This window comes from Spea bombifrons, chromosome 2 (assembly GCF_027358695.1).
Source record: "Spea bombifrons isolate aSpeBom1 chromosome 2, aSpeBom1.2.pri, whole genome shotgun sequence".
NCBI lineage: Eukaryota > Metazoa > Chordata > Amphibia > Anura > Pelobatidae > Spea > Spea bombifrons.
Window position 1 is genome coordinate 20,962,247 of NC_071088.1, and position 18,094 is coordinate 20,980,340.

Genomic DNA, 18,094 nt, shown 5'->3' on the forward strand with positions numbered 1-18,094 from the left:
TGCTGCTTTTAACTTTGAAATGCAAAAGTCCCCAACGTGTTCCTACACTGGACTTGACCTGAGAGCTCAAGTGTGTTTGCTGTTGTGTTTGGAAGCTCCATGTTCATTAATCACACTTGTGCATTGCCAAATATTAACCACCAGAACTTGGCTTGGGGTACGGTGCAGGACATAATTGCATGTGCTTGTGACTTTGTTTTTCTCATGTTGCTTAGATTACAATTTACTAGCTGTCTTGTAGGTCCATGGCTGACCCTTTAAAAAACGCTTGTATCCTGAAGACACGCTTTGCCTTCAGCTTGTTCTCCAGCGCTGGTCCTGCCACCAAAGCTTCCAGGTGTGAACATGCCCCTCATACATCACATTTTTATACTGTGTTTTATTTCTATCTTTGGCTTAATCTGATACGCACTTGAGGAGTGAAAAACAAATTGCAAAGCATTCCTAACCTCTCTGACAATGTTATGGTGATGACGGTCTTTCCTTACTACGCACACCTGCCTCGTTGCTGAAGGACTGCTTGGTTTCCTGTTTCAGATACATCTGGGTCAGGTTGGCATTATTGTGGTTATATTGTATTTCCTATCATTTTTCTTACTGTTTTAGTTTTTAAGTATGTTAGGAAGAAGCACCATATACATTCTAATTCGATGTGTTAGTCAGCCCTTTGCTAGTTGAGTAAATAGACAAATAGGAAAATGTGCTTCCCCTATTTCGTTTCTTAATGTACGACCTTGAGTGCCCCAAACATGATTTTTTTGTTTTTTTGGAGGGGGGGGGGTCTACACCAATTATAATTAAAGAAACCAACGTTAAGCACCAATGCTTAAAAAATATGCTTTTGATTTACAAACTGCAGAGATTTTATGGACATGGTGCTTAATCCCCCCATACAATTTACTTCTATGGTGTCTCCATTTCTTCTTTTTTTTATACACATTTCCTTTTATTAGGTCATTACCAATATTTTGGCAGATTTATTTAGAATTGATAGGAATGCAACTAATAACTAATTTCCGGGACCATAGACAACTCTTCTTGTGATCCTGAGCTAACTTATGACTTATAATTAGTTTCACGGCAGCAAGAGATCTACTAGCAAGCACTCCCCCCGACATATAAAAAAAAAGTACAGTACAGCTTTCATGGCTTTATAACAGTCTCTTGCCTTAAGAGTCTCCCCCGTAGAGTAAATGGTTTGTTTTACTTATGCAGCATGGAATCTGTATATGTTATAGCCGTTGTAATCCGAGTCCAGTATGCCAGATAAATACTCGTCTGCTGTTTGTTGCAAAGTTATGGGAAGGTGATGTCCCATGAAGGAAATGTGTGTTCCGTACACTACAGAAATCACAACTCTGGGTGAAAATCTGATAGATATAAATCTTATACTGCTAAAAAAGGATCTCCATAAAGAAATGGTCCGCTACAACGCTGATTGTTAGTGTGTGTTTTTTCTGTTGGATGAGCTTAGTTTGTTTGGGCATTGTTTACTGGTTTGAACGACAATAATACATATCATGTATTCCTTGTGTATTTTATTTGGAGTATAGCACTAGGACACATTGGTGGCTTTGCATAAGAAGTAATTCTGGAGCAGTTTAAGTTGTCCTGTAACCTTAGCAACCAATGGAATGAACAATCGGCAGGAGCACAACAATGTCTACTATGATAAAATAATTTTTTTCAGGCTTTGCTTCAGAATCGCTTTTTATATGCCCAAAACCCCATTGTTTGGATTCATGTGTTTTTTCATTTAAGCTCATCCCTGTATCTGGGAAATATGTGAATTTTATTTTAAACTGTGACGACTTTAATTGCAGAGTAACGCGTGATCTTACTAGTACGCTTACTCTGTGTACTCTTTCCTGTCGCCATGGCCTGTGTTCTACTGAATTAGGCTACGTGCTTTGAAGGGCAGCGTCAAAGCAGAGGGGCAGAGAACTTATTTTCTTTTTAAATATTTTATTTTGTGATTTATTACTGTAGAGTCTTTAAAAATGTTACATTTCAGAAGATGTGCAATTTTGTCAGTTGAGGTAACAAAAAAAAAATAAAGCCATGGAAACCTATGATTTCTTGTATGTATTTTGTTTTTGTTACAAAGCTAGAGGAAGGTAATACATGTTGAGATCTGCTAGTGTGGCGTTTCTTCGGTAATAGCAGTCATAGCAAGCACCATGAATTACTTAATCCTTCCCTAGTGATTAACTTTATACTATGTTCATTTTTTGAAGGAATATTTTAAATGAACAGGTTTCCATTCTACTTGGAGTTTCGTTTAAATGCAGTTAACTAAAATGAACTACTAAGTTGCAGTTAATATTAATGACATCATATTTATAGGTAATGATGTTCTGTAACTAGCCTTTCGTAGACGTCATGACCTAGACAGTACCTCTGACTGTGGAGCGTTTCTATATACCCCTCAAAATATATAATATATATATATTATTACTTTAATAATAACCATTCTGTTCATCGTTCTTCATGAAGTTTTGCCTCTGTGGTCTTTTTTGTGGTTTGATGGCCTCTTTTGCATAACATCTGTTCTGCATGTTTTGGAAACTACAAGCGAAAATACATTGATTATACAGTCACTAATTTTGTCATGAACTTGTTGGGTCTGTGCCAAAGTACAGTCCAGCAGTAACCATACAAAGGTGGACTACTAAAAATACCAAGACAGACTGTTACGTTCTTGATAATATTGCAGGAAACATGCCTTTTTATATATATATATATATATATATATTAATCCTACAAATCCCACTGATTCTAGAACGTTTATAAAGAATTAGTTCTGTGTAAAGTGAATATACCTATAAACTATATTGCTATAGTACTTGTATTCATGCTATATTTTTAATGTATGTGTAGCTAATCAATATTAAAAAAACAAAAAAAACATGCAACACTAAGTTCATTTTGTCCAACCCCTTTCTTATTGCATGCTACTGGTCACAACACTTCGGTGCCAGTCCTGGACAGCAATATGGTAGACTAGCCCTCACTAGTCAGTAGAAAGCTATGAATTGTCTTTCTAGGGTGTTCAGTCCATGAAGCGGGGGCAATACTGAATAACATAACTTTGCTATGTTAATTGATTAATAAAATCTGACTCATTTCAAAATGGTTGTGGATTCTGCAGAAAAAATAGTGACTCTCTCATATCTATTGCTTATTTTAACCCATTTCATTGCAGACAAATATTGCTGTGCCTTAACATTTTCCAGCATTTTGTGTTCTGTTCCAAAATATATTTTGTAATTAAAGACTATGTAGCAACTGTTACATTATAAATGTTGAAAATCTGGGAAGACCTATTAACTTCCAAACAGAATGTCACAGCATTATTGTGAATGGTCTACCCCAAAACACACTGACGCTTTTTTTCATTTAATGTATTTTTTATATTTCCATCTTATATATATTTATATACCATTTTATAAGGTGTTTTTTTCCCGGTTACCTGCTCATTATCTGTCCTTATCTGGGACACATAATAGTGTGCTGTATTAAGTGTGTGATCTGGTATACGACCTAAAAAAAAAATATTCAGGGATCCTGAATTGTCCAGAAATATATCGAAAGACTTGTATAACATAAAAGATCCAATATCCTTTGTAACAATGACTGTTATGTAATTTCACAATATCTGCATGTGAAGAAATGTGCACGCCATTCACCATGTGACTTGTGCTGTTTTTGTTTTTCCTGTGACCCTATGCAAGTTTTTCAAATACGTGTAATAAAGATCCCAGTGAGTTATAACCACATATTTTTGTCCATTTATTGTGGTGCCGGCATAAACCATATATCTCTTTAGAACATACTGAAACTGTAAGGTTGTAACCTAAATGCAACCAGAACTAAACTGTTAAAATCGTCCTGTTGACCAAGCCTTTGCATACAAAGGTTTAGGTCACACATGCAGCCATTCTTTGTGATGTTACAATGGCATGAAAGGTGTATATACAGGGTGGTGTGGCTCTAAGTTCCACATTAAATGCTGTTTGGAATGCTAGTGGCTAGTCTAGAATATTAATTTGGAAAGTACTGACTTTTTTGCTAAAATACCTTTAGAGGGTCTTTACCTCCCACTGTAATAGTGTGACGGGGTATCTCGAGTGTATATTTTATTCTGACTGCAGCCAGAGAGTGTGGTCTTTAAGAAGAGTGCAGAGGCTACCTAGCAGGGCTGGTGCCACTGCTCATTATCTACCCTTCCTCTCCCTACCTTCTCATAACCTACCCAATCTCTCCCCCCCCTTTGTACTTCACTTACCTTCCAGCAGTCTTGCGGCAAGAGTCTCCCTGCTCTGCCGCGGTATGCGCTGCTTCACTGCTGAGTGCCGGAAATGACATCATATTCCAGTGCTCAGCATTACAAGCCGGCCGGCACCGAGACCGAGCTAGAGGGCTTGAGGAGGGGAGAGAGTGGGGCGCCGAGCGGGTACTGAAAACTTGATAAGTGAAAACCACTCGGTGCCCCTCTATTGGGGCCGCAATGTGCCGCCTCTTCAAAAGTGCCGCCTGAGGCAATTGCCCCACTCTGCTCCATGGCAGGGCCGGCCCTGCTACCTAGGGCCCCGGGCAACAAAATAGGTTCCTTGTGGTGATGCCCCTCCCTTAGCCACACACCCCCATATCTATTTTTCTGTATTTGTAGTAATTTAAAAACAAATTTTAACTTGCAGCTTGCACACATCACAAATGTAATTATTAAATATATATTAACTTATTCGTGACAAAGGTTGATTTTGTTTTTTGCACCCTTCGTGACAAATGGCTGTTTTTAACATTTCTGCGGTGCTCGTGTTTAGCTGTAATTTTCTTCTTTCCCATTTACTGAACCCACACAAGTTGTGGGGTTTTGTTAGGACAAGAAGGGCTTTCTTTATGTGTCATTATTTCGATTGTATTTTAATTTACTATAAAGTATAAAATATGGTGGAAACTGGAGGGGGAAAAATGGATTTTTCTGACTTTTACCTGAACAATCTTTTACTCTATAAAAGCTAATGAAAAAACTTGCTTTTAGATTCCACTATTTGTCCTTAGTTTATAAATACCCAATGTTTTTTTTGGGGGGGTGGTAGTGTTTTGCTATTTCAAAACCATTTTTTCTAAATCTGGTCATTCTTCCCCATGTGCTACTTGGGACATCTTTGAAGCCGGCCAATGCAATTTACCCCATCAAACCCCATATATATATATAACTAGACATCCCAGGGTATTTCAAATGCTAGCATTTTAACTATTTCCATGTACTAATTCTACCACCAATCTTTTGTCAAACTTTGAAGTAGCATTTTTTTTTTTTTTTTTAAATTCCCCCACACACATTTTACTTCAGGTATGAATTTACAGCTCCTGGTATATGTCACTGTCAAACACCCCAATATGTGTTCAGCAACATCTCCTAAGTACAGGAATACCCCCCCCCATGCATAGGTTTGTCAGGTTGTTTGGGGGGTAAAAATTCAAATGTGGGGCATGCACATTTCAGTTTTTCAACTTGGAATTTTGACATGTTGAAAATTGTCCTATTTGGGATATCTTTGAAGCCAACCAATTCAATTCACCCCATCAAACCATATATGTTTAAAAACTAGACACTCGGGGGCATTACAAATACTGGTATTTTAACTCTTGAGGCACTAATTCTACTACCAGCCATAGTCAAAATTTGTCATTCTTTTGTGGTTTCTTTTCCTGCCACACACATTGTATTTTGATATGAATATAATTTTATGGGTTTGCTTGACTGTTTTGGGGCAAAAGGGCCACATTTGGGGCATGAGAATTTTTCTATGTTGACTTTTGGTGATCTATGCCCATGCCCTATTTGGGACATAGTTACATAGGCTGAAAAAAGACATGCATCCATCAAGTTCAGCCTTTCCCATATCTGTTTATTTCTTGCTGTTGATCCAAACATCTTTGAGCCTGGCCAATTTAATGTACTCAATTAAACCATATATTTTTGATACCCCAGGGTATTTCAGATGCTGGTATTTTAACTCTTTCCATGTACACATTTTGTCACCAGCCTTCATCAGAGTTTGTAGTAGTATTTTTGTCTTTTTTTCCCACGCACATTGTACTTCAGGTATGAACTTACCACTCCTGGTATTTGTCACTGTCAAGCATTACCCCAATACAGGAGGTGGGGGGATGGGGACGTGATGTTGCACGCCGTGCCTGAGTATCAAGCTGAGCTAACCCCCCTGCCGGGATGAGCGAGTGCTCTCCTGACTGATCCGCGGCAGTGCCTTAACGGAGACCTGCAGGAGTGGCTGGTGCAAGGGCGTCGAGGGTTTGTCTGCTGAGGAGATGGTGCAGAAGTGGACTAGCAGACGTCTGGGATGGCTGTGAGGTTGGCTGGTACTTTTGTGCCCTGAGCAGTTTGAGAGGAAGCTGGGCCCTGAGTGAAAGGTCGCAGCACCACTATCTGGCTCCACTGTGTATACGACAGGCTGGATACATGGATCAGATGTCTGCTACCTTATATAGAAGAGGAAAACCTCCTTGTATGTAGTCTGAATTTAACCAATGCTACAGCCCCTTTAGCTGTCGACTCCATGCTGTGAGATCAGGCAAAGTACCCTATAAGAAGGAGAGAGAAAAGAGGGAAAAACAAGACGAGTCTAATTTCTTCTCTCCGCAGGCAGACAGGTCCTCAAGTGAAACAACTAGATGTTCGACTCCAGATAGGAGTACAAGTAATGGGTGATTTAGAGGCACAATTAGAAAGATAAAGGTCTGAAGAGATGCAAAATATATTAAGGCATGTTTCGAACACCAGTTTCAGCAGGAAGTCAGGATAATATGGTGGCTTTTCAAAAGGACCTAATGGCTGTGGGTCAAAGATTAAAAACAAATGAAGAAAAGACAGAAAATCTGGAATTTATGGTTGCATCTCAGAGGGGGACATGGGAAAAACAACAGAGACAGATATAGGAACTGTAGTCTAAGATTGGACAGACATAGACGGAATAACCTGAGAATTAGGAACGTCCATGAGGACATAACTCAAGACAACGTGGAGGCCTACTTGACAGATTTTATTAAAGAATTTGAAATCAAACTGGATAGGAATGTAACATTTTTTGAGAGGTACAATAGACTGTCAAAGCCAGGGAAATTTTCCAGTGGATGCCCCCAGAGACATTATTATCTGTTGCCACTCATATGTGTTGAGAGACAAAGTTATTAGAGCAGCAAGACAAGATCCGATAAAAGAAAGGAAATATGCAGGCATTAGAATACTCCCAGACCTGTAATTTCAGACGAGGAAGCAAAGAAAATCCTTGATGCCCGCAAAACTCATATTGAGAAAATATAATATCAAGTATTGTTGGAGATTCCCCACTAACCTTTTCGAAGGGACGGGTGATAAGACTGAATAGCAACAAGCAATCAGTATAAAGAGATTCCAGAAGAATCCTAGTCATCCGATATAGATGTTGATGATGAACCCTGATGTATCAGATTATCCCATTGGACAGCTCTGCGGAATATGATGGCGCTATAATAACAATGATCCATGTCTGTGCAGTTTATTGAAGTAAAACCAGATTGCTCTAAACTCTTTAACCACAAATCCCGCTATAGTTGTAAGGAACATGTACATAATACTTGTTGAAAAAGGCAAGCCATGTATTTTTGCAAATACAGCAAAATGCGTCTGTATTTGTGAACATTCTCTGGATTTGTGTACACTGTTTCTGATGTCTGCTAAACCTAGTACTGTCTCTTTTTTCCAGAGTTTAGAAAAGCAACACACGACTTTCGCAAACTTTGGATGTTCACACCATCACAAATCACACATCCTTTCAAAGTTTTATGAAAGGGAGCTCTGTGCCTCAATAGTGGAGCATACACTGTCCCTACAGACACACATATACACTACTCCTACGCACGCCTTTCCTGCCTGCCTACACCCTGCCCATACATACACATATACACTGAGCATACACACACCTGCCTATATACACACATATACACTACATGTATACACATCTGTCCATACATCCTTTCATCCATACAGACAGACTTCGCACTCCATTAAAGCTGGGCCGGTTAGAGGGAGATCTACCCAGCCCTGCTCATCGGTCAGTGGGCGCGCCTGCTACCCAGACCAGCCATCCGCATGGCCCCAGGTGAGGCGGAGTACCTGAGTACCTTTCCCGGTATCCCGACCAGTCCAGCAATGCACACAATAGGACATATTACTCATACTATTAGTTGAAACACATAGGTGCATTATTATGATGGGCCAGCAGGTGGCAATGTGCGTCAGTCAAGTTAGTATCCAGCTTGGGTCACATTGTCAGGTTGTCCACTTTGTTTTCTCATTTACTCATTAGTTCATCATCTGCAGTCCATGCACAAACCTGACCTAATTAAATGCGACCTTTATCATCTCTTGGTTTCATATTGCCTTAGGGGAGACTGAAAGGCAACACACATTTAGTGAATTATTCAGAATTGGAGATGGCTATAATGTTGATTATAGTAAAATATTAGTATTTTTTATGTGGCATGAAAGGCAATTTCCTGAACCTCTGCTACTTTAATGGCCTAAATGCTGCATAGTGTGTGTAACAACATGCGGCAACACGTCTCTCAAACACACAGAAACATGGCATTTGACAGCGGCTAAGCATTCAGCATTCTCCTGCTCTTTCCAAAACTCACCCAGCCTATCCCTTACATGTTTAAATTCCATCACTGTGTTAGCCTTTACCACTTCTGCTGGGAGGCTCTTCCAGTTATCCACCTCTACCTCTACTTGGGTCTATGGTATATATATTGGGGATTCAAATCCAGCTCTGGCTTCTGCCAACCCAGCAGCCATGGTCTTTGCAGAGTTTACCTGCAGCTTCTGGGTATACTGTCTCATTAATAGACACTTTCATCAAATAACCAGTAAGCTGTACAGGCAATTTGCTGAACCGATGTCTGATTTCTTATGCATAGCCTTGAGATCCTGCTTTACAACACATATTCCCAATAACCATACAATCCCTGGGTGATGGTGGTGTCTGGGGTGCAGGCTACATTGTTATTTGCCTTAATTCCATTTTTGTAGTCTATAACTCAACAGAATACCTGAATATTGTACGCATCTGGGTCAGTGTCTCTTTTTACTAACAATTATTCCCGATTCCAACATCATCTAAAAGGCTTCATGCTTAATAACAGCCTAATCTTAGGAAGAGTCCCTGCGCTTTCCCTGACAAGCAGCACCTGGCATGGTATAATAATGGAGACTGGCTGCTGGTTACAGGTATAAATGAAGCGTACTATATTTTTGGGCTATAACTAATAGAAACACACGTGGTATAGCAGTGAATGCCCTGTGTACACAATGTGTCACTCTTTATTGTGTTGTATATAAGGGGAGCAGAGACGTGTGCTTTTTATTGCGCCGCTCTCTATCTATTCCCATGCTGGTCTGCACTGAAAGAGGGAAGAGGGCTGGCATGTATTAATAATGGTTTGTGAATAGCATGACCTGCCACTCACATTGATTTGATTCTAGTGTTTGAAACCTACATTTTATAAGAAGTCGCGAGGAATGTATAAATTGATACAAATTCAATACAGTGTATGACCTCAATTATCTCAAATATATGATAGAGAAGGTTTTTCCTTTAAGATACAGGCTTATTTCACTTTATCATGCCTTTATATAACAGCCAATATCCATATAGTACTTTCTTACAAAACTTATTCTGCATATACCTGCCCTGTTTATTTTATTATTTATACACGTGGTTGTGGGTTTTATTGCAAAATTTATATATTTGCATATAGTATCAGACTAGAACTATCCCTCCATCAAAAAAAAGTAGAGGTTAACGCAATGAGTGTATTTAGGGCTTTTCAGATAAGACCAGAGGGGTTAGTAACGTTTGAGGCCTTACAGCCAGTAGAAAAACATAGAAAAACATGGGGGGGGGAAAACTAGATGGGCCAAATGGCCTGATAGAGGTGATAATACTCAGTAAATAATATACAGTGAAACAGTATTTGCAATTTAGAAATATTGTCCCTTTTAAGGAACCCATGTGCTAGTTCAGCTCTAGGATCGTTGTCTGTTGACTGATAAGAGTTTGGGAACTTGTCCCAGGGCAGGATCAGGCTGGTATAAAGGCTTCATCTCCCTTATCAGAACTCCTACAGATACAGCACACACCCAATGGTCCAGAAGCCCGTGTCCTCATAAACATGACAAAAATCTGTTTACAGAAAGTCTCAGGGCGTCAGTAATATATAATGCAAACATAGAGTAGCACTCTTGCCTGTGGACAAAGAAAACAAGTTCTAAAGTGACATGGACATGGAACCATGGTTTACGGTTTGTAGTTTAAAATACACTTTCATTGGTTTTACTCAACTTCTCAGTGAAGGCTATCAGACTCTGATTTTTTATTGAAATATGTCTGTAAAGTGGTTTTCATAATAATTTGAAGAAGTTAGAATGGTCTTCTAACCCACAAGACGAACAAAACCAGCCCTCTGAATAGATATCCAAGGTGGCCTCCACGGTACTGAGCTGGTGTAGAGGCAGTTATGAGAGAGCAGTGAATCTTCATAAAACATCACACACGATGAGCAGGGCTTAGCTGAGCGTGGAAGTAGTCCAGCACCAGGTTACGTACGTGAGGACATGGGGTACCACCTGTGGAGACTGGAATGAGCATGGAGACATAGTTCACCCTGGAGCTACCCCAAAACATATATAGGTGCTACCAGCTCCCGTGCTCCATGCAATGTCAGGCTGAGTTACTTTTGCATCTCCGGTCTCTGCCTTCAAGGGGTGGCCATATCCCAGAATCAGGGTTATTGGAGTCATGCGTGACTAAGCTGTACACCTGAGGGCCTGTGCAGTGACCAATAGACACAAGAATAAGATGAGCAGACTTCTAAATTAAATCATGACACTATTAATGCTTATTATTGGGTCCAAGATAAAGGCTATATGTACTTGAAATTTAAAAATAAATGGGGTAAAATCAGAAATAAACTTGCTTTGTTTGAGATATAAGCACAGATTAGATCATTGTTATTACTAATGTTTTAGCTCCGTTATCAATATAATAAAGGGTGTTGTTTTTTTCCTATTAACTTTGGCTATTGTTATAATTTTGCTTTTGAATAATAACTTGCCTTTATATTGAATCCAGTTGCAGAGAACTATTCTAGCATCAAACAGAAGTCACTGTCAACGTTTCTGAAAACAAGGGCACCCTATGCAAGAAAAATCCAGAACACAGAAGAGTGGGATGACAGTAGATGAGTGTTTGCTTCTTACAGAAGACTCTAGTTTGCTGGAATACCAACTGGTCTAATTTTAATGACAGGTTGAGGTCAATGGTCAGGCACAGGTCATCTCTCCATAACATCTCAGCTTCGAGCTCTCCAGGTGACCCTCGCTGCAATCAAATCACCCTTGTCTAATCAGCCTCTCTTCTCGTCTCATTCCCCTAAATGTCCTAATAGATTGTAAGTTTCCAAGAACAGGACCCTCCTCCCCTTTCTGTTCTGATATGTCTTAAAATTGTCAAGTTTGTATATTGTCAACTATGATTATTGTTAATCTTCTACCGCTACTGAATTTCAATAAGTTCAATAAGTAAAATGTAATATGTCAAGCACATGCACTGTGGAGATGGCAGCAAGACATGGTGTGACAGCAACATCAATGTATTATCACCTTCTAGGAAAACCACAACAGGCTACAGTAGCCATGTTCCAAAGGCTATTAATTAAAAAAATTCAATCAGTGCTCTCAAGTGCAGCCACAGTGGTCGCCTATAGCCCACAGGCCAGTTTCAAATGGGCATCAGCCAAGGCAACTCCTCAAAGTTCTGCCTAAGCAGTGCTCTGGTTGCATCTGACCATTCTGGTGCAGCGGTATATTTGGCCTCAAAATATTATCCGAGAATTGGTTTACACAGAAAAAAAGCCATGGAGGAAAAACACATTTTTTTTTTTAGAACAGCTCCCTAAAAAGTGTATTAAATGAGAGCTCTCACCAAAAAAATATATTACCAGTGGATGATTAAAACACATTGTCAAAAGTAATGTCTTGTTAAATAAAAAGTTGTCCTGATTTTTTGCATAATGTGATTTTCCCAGACAGCTCCGTGTTAGTCATGTCTATGTGTTATCTAGCCAATCTGCTAGACAAATGCCCTGAATCCTTATCATACTGTTTTGGGGTAAACAATAGAATGGCTCAGCCTCCATTACCCAGCCTGACTATTGTATTGATGAATGAACATTAGCATTGCCATAAAGAATCAGCTCAGTGTGGTATTTAAGCAGGGAAAGTCACCTGAAATATCACATGACTGACAACAATGGCTGCCCCCAGGTCTGCATTTATTAATGCAAAATTAAACAAATTCTTGTCATCGCTAGCCTATATGTTGGTTATAACCTGTATTTTATGCTTAAGGAGGAAAATATATTTTTATGACGCTCCACTCTTGAGACAAGCTGCAGATAAACATATTGCAGTGTTTCAAAAAACTGACGATTTATGCAAACTGTTGGCAGCATCATTTTAACCACACATGATGCCTCACAAGCTCCTTGATAACATATCCCCGGGGGTTTAATAACTCATCCTACAGTATTGTGACGCTCGTGAACAAACAAAAGAAATTGACCACATTTTCACCTGCTACTCTGGGGAAATCGAGCTTGGTTTTATGATCTGTTGATGCGTTTATAGCGTGATTTCTTCCCGACAGTCACAAGGGACGAAGTATCTTGTGTATACATTGCTCCCCATTGTACAATACGGCACTCAGCTCACTGCAAATAAACAAAATTAATGATATATTATACCCATACAGGTGAGAGAAGTGGATTTCCAGGTAATTTAACACCCTACATTTATCTTCAAATATGTAAAGGTTTTTTAAAATATTACTCGTCATGTAAAAATAATTTTTTTACTTACAAGAGACAATCCTCGCATAGCTGGAGAATGTACGCCGGAGGACCAGGCAACCGAGGCTAGGGGTCTATTCATGTATGATATATAGTACCATAGTTTTATTTAATAAAGCGGGACTTTGCAGTCGTGGTTTCAGTCGACTAACTTCAGCATGCATTAAGCAGGGCTGATCCTAGCAGGTTTCCACAGCATTAAGAACAGAGCTGGCCCTGCATAATGTGTAGTTGAATCAGTGAAATCTCTGATTAACTATATGCTACAGGATCCACCAGTAGAAGCTTACTAGGGTAGCCCATTTATAGTGCATAGTGAGTTTAACCCTTTAAGGATCAGGGCGTTTTTACTCTACACACAATTTGCGTGGATTTGCAGTCTTTCGTCAACCGTTATTTCCCTCTTTCTCATTTAGTTACCCACACAAATTACATATTTTTGGGGACAAGTAGGGCTTTTTTTAAAACCATATTCACATATGCAACACGTTATTTTTTTTTATAAATACAATTAAAAAAATGGATTTCAAATATTCATTCAGTTTTAAAGGTATATAAATTATTCACAGCGAGTCCAAACAAGTATACATTTATTAACTTGATTTAATGACCACCCTATATTCCTATATAGTTGTTATATGGGGAGTTGACACCCAGGGAATCACTGTTTCCTATTGTTTTTTTTCTCTCTCCAGCTTAAGATCACAGAGGGGCCGAGAGCAGCGACAAAGAACTGTATCCATGCATGTGATTGGCTGTAGCAGTGATCACTGCTACAGCCAGATGTGCAGGGGATCCGCAGTGGCCTGACCCTGTGATCACATTACCGGCTGACATTTCGGTATGTCATTGGTCCTCCATGGACAGCTTTTCATGACGAAGCTGATACGTCAGTGGTTGAGAAAGGGTTAAACCATAGCTCTACTGCAAGCGCTACTACCAACATCCACTTTAATCAATAAACCCCCATATCTTTCCTAATAAAAGAAATAAACTTGTGTTGCATTCATTGGTTTGTTTATAGTTAAACATATATACTTGTGTAAAAGTTAATGGGTCCCATAAATCTTAGTTAGTAGGATTTTGGGGTCCTAACATTCTGCCTCTAAAATCAAGTTGGTTTGGATCCAGCTGGCTTTTTGGTAGGAAAAACAGTCTAGTGGGCGGGGGAGGGGCAGGTGAAAATATCACTGCTACACCTGAGGTTCTAAAGCCTTGGAAAATTAAGTAAACGCTGATATCAAATGTATCCACGAACAACGGCTTAATAATTGATATTGTACTTGTTTGGGGGCAACTTTAAAGTGTTTTGTCTTTAAAAATATTGCAATGATGCTTCAACTAATATGTAATGGTGGGTTAGTGTGAAAACCGTAATGTAAAATGCCATTGCCTAAATTATCTGGGGCTGTAATGAAGTTCTCTGGAGCGTACAGATAAGCCACGAAAACATCAGCAACATTCTCTATCTCAAGTCACGTCCCCGGGTGAGGTGTGTCTGCAAGATCCACCCTGAGCAAGACACGATGACCAAGCACCGGCTGCCAAGTGTAGAGTCAGACAGCCTAGCAGGGCATTTGCTCGGCTTTTAACGTCTCGTATCGGCCGTTTCTGTAAAATATTTATTTATTAACAAAAATCTATGTCCGTATCGATCATTGAAAGAAAAAAACATTGGATTTATGGATTGTAAAGTATGAACCATCATGCCGATAAGCCACTTTCACATCCAAGAAGAAACACAAACAATTCACTAGTTATAGATATTAGTTTTCATAGCAAACACTATTTAGGGTCCTATTATGAATTTTACATTTCCAGTATTTTTAACTAATTTAAAAGCCTGGTTAAGCCATTGATTTTCTGTGAATTTCTTCATTTGAAACCCAATGCATCAAAGAGGTATCAGAGCACCCATAATAACGTTTAAAACTCCTTCCACTATTTTTGTCCGAAGCCCGCAGGATAAGAGGTACTCAATGTTTAAGTAGCTGCTACCGTTACGCGCTAAAACATCCAAATCTCACCTATAATGTTTTTTTAACGCCTCGGTGCATTTCTAGTTCTTGTTTGTGCCGTCAATTTTTTTCACAGGCAAAACCCTCAAGACAAGACCCAGGAGGACAAGAATGCTCCTGGATATCCCTAGATGTATTCCATATACATCAGGAATTACATGAATCAAGCAAAGGAAAATAAACCTACCCCTCATAAATGAGCTATTAAATCGTAATATATAAGCAACACTTCAGAACAGTATTGATATTAATAGTATTGTCATACACATCTTACAAAGCCCCGCATTTGATATTGGTGGTATCGTTATGGATTCTGCCTGTCAGCCCTTGAGAGGAGTCTCATTTTAAGTAAAATAGTGAATAATAAGAGAATCACTTGAAATATAGTAAATAAATGCATAGTCTGCCTTTGCACACTTTGGTAGCATAAGAAAATATGTTCATTAGGTTAATGCTTTGGCCATAGAAGGCCCTCATCAAGACTAAAAACTAGCATTGTTATTGTATTATTTTGTACATTTTGGGATTGATCAGTGGATTCAATCACTAGACTTTTACCTTAGCCCTAATTGTTATTCAGTGGTTTTATCAGTGGACATTGAGCAACCTTTTTGTAATATTACCTCGATAACTGCATTTATCTAGAATTGTTTTGACTGGAGTTCAACAGCCATAAACCAGAGAATCATTACACTGGACAGGTAACATGTACTCATGATCTCTACATTGAAAACCACATGAAATATTTAGCTGCTTCCAGGACACGGAGCTCACAGGTGTATGTCGTCCATTTAAATATTGTAAATAGAAGTACAGTCTCCCAATTATATTTGGTGATATAAGTTTCAGTCTAGATATAATTTGTTCTAATACTTGGGGCTGGGGTAAGTTGAGAATAATCACTAAGACATGATACCGTGGGCTTCATAAAACAAAGAGTTATATATTACATTAAAACAAATGTTAGTAAGCCCCAAGTATCCGCATTTGGGTTTCCTCTGCATGCACATTTCTTGATGAATGATAACATACTATGCTGACATCGCTAAAAGGGCGGTGTACACAGGAGCAGTTACTTAATATTTAAATGAGGCGGGCTCCTTATAAATGAGAAGCTTGGAGACCAGCTTGTGATTATGTGGTTTCGTGAGCTTCTCCTTTGAGACCAACGTAGGATGATAGGAACCTGCTGGACTCAGCCTCTGGAAGGTAAGAAATGTTGAAGGACTACTGTTGCAACTCTTCCAGGATATGAACTTATTTCCTGATGTATGGATGGGTGCAGAAAAGAACTACAAAACAATGATTTTATTTTTCTGTTACATGTTATGCCTTATTGATGAAGCGGGGTCTGCAAATTCAGTTTATCTGCAACTCCCAGTACACTCAAGTGGTAGTTGACTGGTTGAGGGTACTGGAAGTTCCCAACTCCTGCATCAAGAATTATAATGTCTTACAATGAACACTAAGTTCGTCTGACTTAATTTACTCTTTTTATTTATAGGTCTCTTATGGGGAATTAGGATTATGATGGAGACATACATCACTGTCAGGGTTGTGTGTGGGATATCATCATATACTGTAAGTTTGTTATAAGGCACTACAGTATAGATGATGTACTATTCCAAACCCAGATGTACATCAGGATCCACAAAACGCATAAGAAGAACAAATAACTCCTATCGTTTTTTGGTCAGAATAGGACATGTACCGTATTTTGGACTGAATTTCTTTTACATTAGCTATTCAGATTCATGCTCTTATTTAACCTTTCATGTGCATAGCATTCAATTGTAGAGCTGCTGCAGGTTAGTGTAGAACTACATTGGAGGTTTATGTATACAAAGCAATTCTAGTGAAACATTCAAATTGTGGTTTTATCATCGTAACAACCAATAGGATATTCCTGCCGATTGCCCCACTTCCCAAATTCTGCACCGGAATTACCTTTTATACATAACTCCCAGTAAATGAAAGTCTCAGGAAAGTTTAAGCTCAAAACACATGAAGATCCAAGATCTGGAGCACATCCCTGGCTATGAAAAAATACAGATTATTGTTATTGTATAGTGGATTACATGGAAGAAAGGAAATGCCTGTTATATTGGTATATATTCAGAAAATCTTCAGAACATCTTTGGCATCCTCTGCACCAAGACATCTCTCGTGGAGTGGCGGTGAAACCGTTACCATTACTGAGTTTAGTAATGGTAAGGGTTCTACTGCTGCTTCTACATTCTCCAAAAAGACCTCCTGAGGAACATCTTGCAATGCTGGGTGTAACAAATGCAAAAAAAACCTGTCTCTTCCTTTATATACGATTTACTGTTGTACTAATAAAGTATTTATTGCTGATATTTATTAGTGATCATATAGACTCTTAGTGCTATGCACTAAAGTATGTTTTTCGTTTACTGAATTATGTTTTATGAAACCTGTATTGTGCTTTTGTCATTAACATTTGATGAACATGGGACGAGGCAAAGGGGGTTCATTGAAATAAGCACAGCGCTTGCTTCAGTACTTTAACTTCATATATTAGTTTTACATATTGTTTTATGGATAATACACTGCAATTTAAATCAATAATAGCGCTATAGATTAACATATACATTACAGGGCAGAGCGGATTTGATATTGGGGTGCTACCTGACTTTTTATGCCTTAGTACATAAGCCATACTACAGACACATTGCCCACTTATTCATCCAAGCATACACAGCAAGCTACAGTAAGAGCATGATGGGAGGTAAACTTTGTAAAAACCTTGCATATCATATTAAGCATTGTGGCTGATTATTCCCATCTTGCTTAGTCGGGCAGCATCTGTGGATGGTTGTCCATGAATTAAAGAGGTATCCTTTTTAAAGCAATGCTCCCACAACTCCCCGTCTGTCAACTAAATGTATGAAAACTTTTATAGACATCTAAAAGGTACACAAAACTGTCATATTAACACACAATTTATTATGCTTTGTCAGATAATACTTACACTGAGGGGAATTTTAGGAAGGGAGTTCAAATTATAAATGCATCTATAAGAAACTATATAAAAAAAAAAAAAAGCATTTGTAATGAAGAATCTACGGTTATTATTT

The 18,094-nt window shown here is 38.8% G+C and overlaps 1 long non-coding RNA gene across 1 annotated transcript; it reads left to right on the forward strand.

Annotated features, from left to right (window-relative positions):
* Positions 1-16,133: 16,133 nt before the first annotated feature.
* On the forward strand, positions 16,134-17,353 carry LOC128474679 (uncharacterized). Its single transcript, XR_008346386.1, has 2 exons — positions 16,134-16,205; positions 16,501-17,353. It is a non-coding gene; the product is annotated as an uncharacterized LOC128474679 (long non-coding RNA).
* Positions 17,354-18,094: the final 741 nt, after the last annotated feature.